Genomic DNA, 8,786 nt, shown 5'->3' on the forward strand with positions numbered 1-8,786 from the left:
TCCATGTGACTCCAAACCCATAGCAATGTTGTTGACTCTTAAATGGCTTCTGGAGTGGCCCAGAAAGCTGCTTAGTTCATGAACATTTAGATTTAGGCAATAAATGCTGGCTTAGTCCAAAACTGAACAGATGATCCTTCCCAGTTTCCTCCTGAGATCCCACTATCACAGAAGTACAAATTCATCCAATTTGATTCACACCATGAAATTTCAGAAATAGCTGATTCTGCAGGATACATCAAAGGTTATAGGGCAAGAAAACATCCTAATTGTAGTACTGATGACCTGCACTCCAGAACTAGTTGTATCTCTAGCCAAGCTGTTCCAGTACAGTTACATTAATGATATCTAACCAACAAGGAAGAACATTGCCCAGTTATTTCCTGTGCAGGTGGTCGGATAAATCCAATCCAACTGATTACCATCCAATCAGTTCACTCTCAATCACCAGCAAAGTGATGGAAGGTGTGATGGATGGTGCTTTCAAGGGGAACTTATTCACTAATAACCTGTTCACTGGTGTCCAGTTTGGGTCCCATCAGGACCATCAAGCCTGAGGGCACGAACCACCAGGCTTAAGGACAGCTTCTATCCCACTGTGATAAGACTATTGAATGGCTCCCTTATACGATGATGGACTCTTGGCCTCACGATCTACCTTGTGCACCCTACCTGCACTTTCTCTGCAGCTGTGACCCTTTACTCTGTACTGTTATTGTTTTTACCTGTACTACATCAATGCACTCTGTACTAACCCAATGTGCACTGTGTAATGATTTTATCACACTGTACCTCAGTACAAGTGACAATATAAACCAATATGGCTTCAAATCTCATCACTGCCTTGGTTCAAAAATAGACCAAAGAGCTTAATTCTAGAAGTAAGATTATCCTGAACATCAAGGCATCTTTTGACTGAATGCAGCATCAGGAAGCAGACTAAAATCAAAATCAATGGCAGCAAGAAGAAAACATTCCAAGAACTGAAGTCATATTTCACACAAAAAATGGCTGTGATTGTTGGAGGTAAATCATCACGGCCCCAGATTACCACAGAAGGAGATCTCCAGGACAGTGTCCAAGACCAAACCATCTTCAACTGCTTCATCAATAATCTTCCTTCCATCAGAAGTGGGGATGTTTGCTGATGATTGCACAGTGTTCAATTCCGTTTGCAACTTCTCACCATAAGAACCACCAAGACCCAGGGAACATTTAAGCATGGTAAATAATATCTGCTCCACAAAAGTGCCAGGCAATGACCATCTCCCTTAAAGTAGAGCCTGACCACTTACCTTTGCATTCAACGATATTATCCATCATTGAGTTCACCACCATCAACATCTTGGAGGTTACCGCTGGCCAGAAATGTAACTGGAGCAACCACACAAATACCTCGTGATATAAGAGCATGGCAGAGACTCTTACAGTCACAGGGTACTTCACCCATGAGTAACTCACTTTAGACACCCTAAAACCTTTCCACCATCTACAAGCATGTTGGGTGTGTGACAGAATACTTTCCTTTTGCCTGGATCAATCCAGCTCCAACAGCTCTCCACAACCTTAATATCATCCAGGACAAAGCAGCTCACTTGATAGCATTCCACTCACCACCCTAAACATTCATTCCATCCACCACCAGTGTGTGTTGGTATCACTGGATACCATCAAGAAGACAGTGCGGTTGCTCTCCTAGACTACTACAAGAGAACCTCCCAAACCCACGAACTCTACTATCAAAAAAGATCACTCAAAAATACTCAAGATAAATTGAGGTATTGAGGATTATTGGGAACTGACATGAAAGAGGAGTTGAGGCCAGCATAGATCAGCCATGATATTTGAATGGCAGGGCAGGCTTGAGCAGCCTGGTGGCCTACTCCTGCTCCCATTTTCTTGTGTTCTTGACAGTACTTTGGGAGTACATTCACCAGAGAACTACACCAATTCAAGAAGCAGCTCACCACTCATGGCAATTAGGAATGACAAGAAACATTAGCCTTGCTGAAGACACCCAGATCTGAATAAATAAATAGATAAGTTCTCATATTCTGCAAAGAAATAAGAAAAGTATCAACCGCCAGTTATATCCATGTTCTGGCATTTGATTTCATTGTCCTCCGTGAGCCAAATGTATGCAACAAACAACTGATGTTCTGGCACCCATTTAGGAGGGTGGAGAACATAAATAACCATCTTCCCTTTATCCCTTCCACCCACAGGATGGCCAGCCTTGAAAATGTCACATCATTCCAACAGTTTGAACAAACAGACTTGAGATAAAACTGCTGATAGCTTTGCTCTGGATCCATTCTAGCTTGACCTGATGTTCATGTTGGGATCTAACAGTTACCCATTCTCCAAAACCAAACGTCCTCTCCTTTGTTCAGCAAACTGTCACAGAAACTAGAGAAATGGTTCCAATTATGTCTCAGTAAAACATATTCATTCAAAACTGAGAAAAAACACCGACGTGGTACAGAACGAAGTGGACAGAAGCCAATTTGACATTAAGCAATATGTGAATGCTTTAACAATTAAAATAAACAATACTAATTGAAAGTAGATTACTGGAAATATAATACTTAAACTTTAAAATATAACCTTGATTTATGAAACAGCAATACAAGCATAGATGCCAAAGCAAATGTTTTTATCACCAGCTAAAAGACCTACATCCTGGTGCATGGACTTCATTAACCTCAAATTGACAAGCACTATTTAATTTATTTTAATTTATTTTGTTTGCTGCTAGCTAACTTTAGCCAATTTCCTGGAGAAAATGGTAAACACATATTGAGGGCTGAGGACAGGGAAAAATAATAAAGAATACATTGGCAGATACATACTTTGCCAGGTTTTGCAATAAAATTAAAAATGTAATTAAAGCACCTGCAATTTACATACATTAAGGCAGGTTTGAGATGAAACTGACTTCAAGGTAGCTTACAGGGTTTTGATTAGACACAAGTTTTGTCTCTAATGACTAAAATTTTTTTAAAAAGCACAATAAATACTTAATTTTTATTGAAAAAAATACATAAAATACACATCTAGGAGTTTTTGAAATTACTCTGATGTATCCCATTGTTTCAGTTTGAGTATGAATTTGTTAAAAGACAGCAATGCAATAGTGCAGATAAAATACTCAAAAACATATTTTGGGACTTAACATGTCTTGTTCATCTTGCTGCATGTGTCCTAACTTTTAACAAGGCAGTTTTGCCCTTGTACTCACTGACCTACTTTGATCCTCAATCCTGCAATAATTTGAATTTAAAAATTGTTATCCTTGCTTTCAGCTCCTCCACGCCTAGTCTCATTTTTGCCCCATGTGACCACTTGCAATTCTACAGCTCTCCTGAAGCTTGCACCACCTCCAACTCGGCACACCTATTTCCAAAATTAATTGTTCCATTATTAATAGCTACGCCTTCAGCTTTCAAGTGCACAAGAACTGAAATTCCCTTCCTAAACATCACCAAAGCCATCAGATAAAGATCTCTGTCAAGGCCCCAGAAATCTCCTCTTTTGCCTCTCAATAACCTGGGTTAGATCTCATCAGACCCTTGGGAGTTATCCACCTTAATATTCTTCAAAAATCCAACCCCTCCTACTTGACCTGATAATCAGCATACCCCTCCCTGATCTCACTATCCTCTATGTCCTTCTCCTTGGTGAATATCTATGCAAAGTACTCATTTAGTATCTTACCACAGAGAGTGGTGGGTGCTTGGAATGCGCTGCCTAGGGTGGTGGTGGAGGCAAATACGATATGGCCATTCAAGAGGCTTTTAGATAGGCACATGAATGTGTGGAAAATGTAAGGATGTGGACATTGTATAGGCAGAAGGGATTAGTTCAGTTGGGCATTTGATTACTAATTTAATCAGGTCGGCACAACATTGTGGGCCGAAGGGCCTGTTCCTGTGCTGTACTGTACTATGTTCTATGTTCCTCTGACTCCAGCCCTCCTTTGTCCTTGAGTGGTCAGAATTAGAATTAGAACCACATTTATTATCACTGACTTATATGACGTGAAATTTGTTTTTTTTTGCAGCAGCAGTACAGTGCAAAGACATTAAAAATTACCATGAAATCACAAAAATAAACAAATAATGCAAAAAAAAAGGAATAACGAAGTAGTGTTCATGGACCATTGAGAAATCTGATGGCAGAGGGGAAGAAGCTGTTTCTGAAACATTGAGTGTGGGTCTTCAGGGTCCTACCCTCTTCCCAGCTGCCCTGTTGTGTTTAATGTACCTATAAAATGCCTTGGGATTCTCTTTAATCCCACCTGCCCCTTTTAGCCCCCCGATTCCCTGCTTAAATTCTTTCCTACTTTCTTTATATTCCTCAAGGCCCCTGTCCGATTTCCGCTTCCGACCAGGGGGTTATACTTGACCCTATGTCAGGGAAATGAAACCAGGCGGAAGTGATGCTTGGGGAACACTTTGGAAACAGTGACCACAATTCTCTAAGATTCAAGCTAGTTATGGAATGGGATAAGGTGTGTCCTCAAGTTAAGGTCCTAAATTGGGGAAAGGCTGATTTCAATAGCACAAGAAAGCAGCTTGCAAAAATAGATTGGGAGCAGATGCTTGCAGGTTAAAAAACAATAGACAAGAGGGAGTCTTTTAAAAGAGAATTGGCAAGAGATAGCATGTTCGGGTAAGGGTCAAAGGAAAAGATGGGGGGGGGGATCCTTGGATGATAAAGGTTATTGAAGTTTGATCAGGAAAAAAAGGAAGCACATAACAGGTATCGACAACTACAATCAAGCATGTCACTTGAGGAATATAGAGGGTGGGAGAGTACTTAAGAAGAAGGGAGGCAAAAGAGGTCATGAAATATCCTTGGCAGGTAAAATTAAGGAAAATCTAAATCATTCTACATTAGAAACAAGAGTTTAGTTAAGTAAAGATTGGGTCCCCTGAAGGATCAAAGGGCTAGTCTGTGTGTGGAGCCAGGGGACGTGGGCAAGGTGATGAAAACTTCTCATCTGTATTCACCATGGCGAAGGATGTGGACGGTAGCAAGTTCAGGGAGGGATATGTTGATAGTCTGAAGCATGTCAGTATTAAGAAGATGGAGATGTTAGAAGATCCCAAGATGAGGTTGGAGATCATAAGGGTGGAAAATCCCTAGGGGTGGATGAGATCAATCCCAAAGCTATGGGAAACAAGGAGATTACTGGGAACCTGACAGATTTTTATATCTTTGTTAGCCCCAGGCAGCGTACCAGAAGACAGGAAGATAGCCAGGTTTGTTCCTTTATTTAAGATGGAGAGCAGGGATCAGCTAGGTAACTATTGGCTGGTAAGCCTTATATCAGTGGTAGGGAAATTACTGAAGACAATTTTAAGGGACAGGATTTACTTACATTTGGAAAGGCAGGGACTGTTTAGGGATCTTTAGCATGGTTTTGTGAGGGGTGTCTCACTAATTCGATTGAGGTTTTGAGAAGATAGCAAAGGAGATTAGTGAAGAGAGGATTTTAGATATTGTCTGTCTGGACCTCAATAAGGCATTAGACAAGGTCCTACATGGTAGGCTATTCCAGAAGGTGAAGTACATGATTGTGTGGCCAGATTCTGCTCTAACTCCATAAGTTTGCAGATGATACCACCTTTGTAGGCCGTATCTCAAACAGCAATGAGGCGGAGTACAGGAAGGAGATAGAGAGCTTAGTGGAATGGTGTCATGACAACAACCTTTCCCTCAATGTCAACAAAACAAAAGAGCTGGTCATTGACTTCAGGAAAGGGGGTGGTGTACATGCACCTGTCTACATCAATGGTGCTGAGGTCGAGAGGGTTGAGAGCTTCAAGTTCCTGGGAGTGAACATCACCAACAGCCTGTCCTGGTCAAATCACGTAGATGCCACGGTGAAGAAAGCTCACCAGCGCCTCTACTTCCTTAGGAGGCTAAAGAAATTTGGTTTGTCCCCTTTGACTCTCACCAACTTTTACCGATGCACCATAGAAAGCATCCTATCTGGATGTATCACAGTTTGGTACAGCAACTGCTCTGCCGAGGATCGCAAGAAGCTGCGGAGAGTTGTGGACACAGCCCAGCACATCAACGACACCAGCCTCCCCTCCTTGGACTCTGTCTTTACCTCTCGTTGTCTTGGCGAAGCAGCCAGCATAATCACAGATCCCACCCACCCAGGACATTCTCTCTTCTCCCCTCTTCCATCGGGTAGAAGATACAGGAGCTTGAGGGCACGTACCACTAGGCTTAAGGACAGCTTCTACCCCACTGTGATAAGACTATTGAATGGTTCCTTTATACAATGAGATGGACTATGACTTCATGATCTACCTTGTCGTGACCTTGCACCTTATTGCACTGCACTTTCTCTATAGCTGTGACACTTTACTCTGTACTGTTATTGTTTTTATCTGTACTACATCAATGCACTCTGTACTAACTCAATGTAACTGCACTGTGTAATAAATTGACCTGTACGATCGGTTTGCAAGACAAGTTTTTCGCTGTACCTTGGTACAAGTGACAATAATAAACCAATACCAATACTAAGGAGAGCTGGATAATTGGATTAAAATTTGGCTTGGTGAAAGGAGGCAGAAGATAGCAATAGAAAGATGTTTTTTTTCTGTTTGGAAATCTGTGAGTAGTGGTGTACCACAGGGATTGGTGCTGGGATCTTTGCTGTTTGTAATATATATTAACAGCTTGGATATGAATGTAGGGGTCTGATTAGTGAAAGTTGGCTGTGTTTTGCAAAGTGAAAAAGGCTGTCTAAGGCTTCTGCAGGATATGGATCAGATGAAAAGTTGGGTAGTGTGTTGGCAGACAGAATTTAATACCAATGAGTGAGAGGTGATGCATTTTAGGAAGTCAACTAGGGGGTAGGACATGTACAGTGAATGGTAGGGCATTAAGGAATGTTATGAACAGAGGGACCTCAGGGTCCAAGGCCACTGAAAGTGGACAGGGTGGTGAAAAAGGCATATGGCATGATTGCCTTTGTAGGTCAGGGTATAGACAGTAATTTTTGGGATGTTATGTTGCAACTTCACAAAACATTGGTTAGGCTGAACTTGGAATACTGTGTCCAGTTCTGGTCACCACACTATGTGAAGGATGTGATTGTGCTGAAAATAGTGCAAAGGAGATTCACCAGGACATTGACTGGATTGGAGGACTTTAGTTATGGGGAGACGTAGAATAGGCTGCGTTTGTTTTCCCTAGAGTAAAAAAGGCTGAGGCGTGACTGATGAGAAGCAATGATAGAGTAGATAACCAATATCTTTTTCCCATGTTAAGGGTTCAAAACCAAGAAGCCAGAGGTTTAAATTGAGAGGAAGAAGTTTTAAAGGATCAGAGGGATTTTCTTTTTTTTTTACATAGAGAGTGGTTAATATCTGGAACACAATCCCAGAGGAAGAATTAGATACAATCACCACGTTTAAGAGGCACTTAAATAGGCAAGGCACGGAAGCAAACAGGCAAATTGGATTAGTGTTGATGGACTAAAAGGCCAGCATGGATATGGTGGCTCTTTTCTAACACGACCACTCCCCCCCCTCCCCCCAGTGTAGACTCTACATCCTGGAACACCGAGCTGCCAGTCCTGCTCACCTTTCAACCGTGCCTCTGCGATAACAATATCACATTCCCATGGAACGAACTACCTGAGAGTGTGGTGGAGGCAAGGACTCTCACATTTAATAAGTATCTGGGACAAGAATCACCAAGGAAAACACAGCTGTGGGTCAAGTGCTTGTAAATAGCAGTGAGAGATGGGTACTGGACAGGCATGGTAGTGTAGCAGTCAGCGTAACACTATTGCAGCACCAGCAACCCTGGGTTCAATTCTGGCCACTATCTGTAAGGAGTTTCTACGTTCTCCCCGTGTCTGTGTGGGTTTCCTCCGGGTGCTCCAGTTTCCTCCCACATTCCAAAGACGTACGGGTTAGGAATTGTGGGCATGTTATGTTGGCACCAGAAACATGGCGACACTTGCGGGCTGCCCCAGATCACTCCACGCAAAAGATGCATTTCACTGTGTGTTTTGATGTACATGTGACTAATAAAGAAATCTTATCTTGATGGTGGCCATAGCCGTGCTGGGCTGAAGAGTCATAGAGCACAAGAAAGGCAGGCTCTTCAGCCCACCTTATCCATGCTAACCATCAAGTACCTATGTGGAGCAACAAACAATCTGCTGGAGGAACTCAGTAGGTCGAGCGGCATGTATGTGTGAGGGGGAAGGAACTGTCAACGTTTCAGGTCGAAACCCTGCATCGGATCCTCCAGCAGAATGTTTGTTGCTCCAGATTCCTGCAGTCTCTTGTGTCTCCCTGCACCTATCTGCATTAATCCCATTGACCAGCACTTGGTCCTTTCTGTGCCTTGTCGAGGACAAGAGGTTCTTTCTGTGCTACATGGCTGTGACTTCACCAGCCTCACCTTCAAGACGATACTCCACATAGTTTAAGCTAACCAAAGCCCATGAATCTCAGCTTCAAAACAGACAGCCGTGCAAAATTCACCAATAAAACTCTTCCTCCCTACCCGGGCTCGAACCAGCATCATCCTCGACCAGCCAGGAGTTTCCACCCCGCGGCCGGCCCTTTCGAGCCGTGAATGCGCCTGCGCGGCCGTTCGAGTGTCCAGGCGGGCTCCGACTCCTGTTCCGCTGCCGGCCCTTTCGAGCCGTGAATGCGCCTGCGCGGCCGTTCGAGTGTTCAGGCGGGCTCCGACTCCTGTTCCGCTGCCGGCCCTTTCGAGCCGTGAATGCGCCTGCGCGG

The 8,786-nt window shown here is 43.1% G+C and overlaps 1 long non-coding RNA gene across 1 annotated transcript in view; it reads right to left on the reverse strand.

Moving 5' to 3' along the window:
* The window catches only part of LOC127572717 (uncharacterized), a 45,265-nt gene extending 36,590 nt beyond the window's left edge, over positions 1-8,675 (reverse strand). Inside the window, exon 1 of the long non-coding RNA XR_007956663.1 lies at positions 8,551-8,675. This is a non-coding gene — a long non-coding RNA (uncharacterized LOC127572717). The remainder of the gene's footprint in view (positions 1-8,550) is intronic.
* Positions 8,676-8,786: the final 111 nt, after the last annotated feature.

The sequence above is a fragment of the Pristis pectinata genome, chromosome 7, assembly GCF_009764475.1.
Source record: "Pristis pectinata isolate sPriPec2 chromosome 7, sPriPec2.1.pri, whole genome shotgun sequence".
NCBI classification, from domain to species: domain Eukaryota; kingdom Metazoa; phylum Chordata; class Chondrichthyes; order Rhinopristiformes; family Pristidae; genus Pristis; species Pristis pectinata.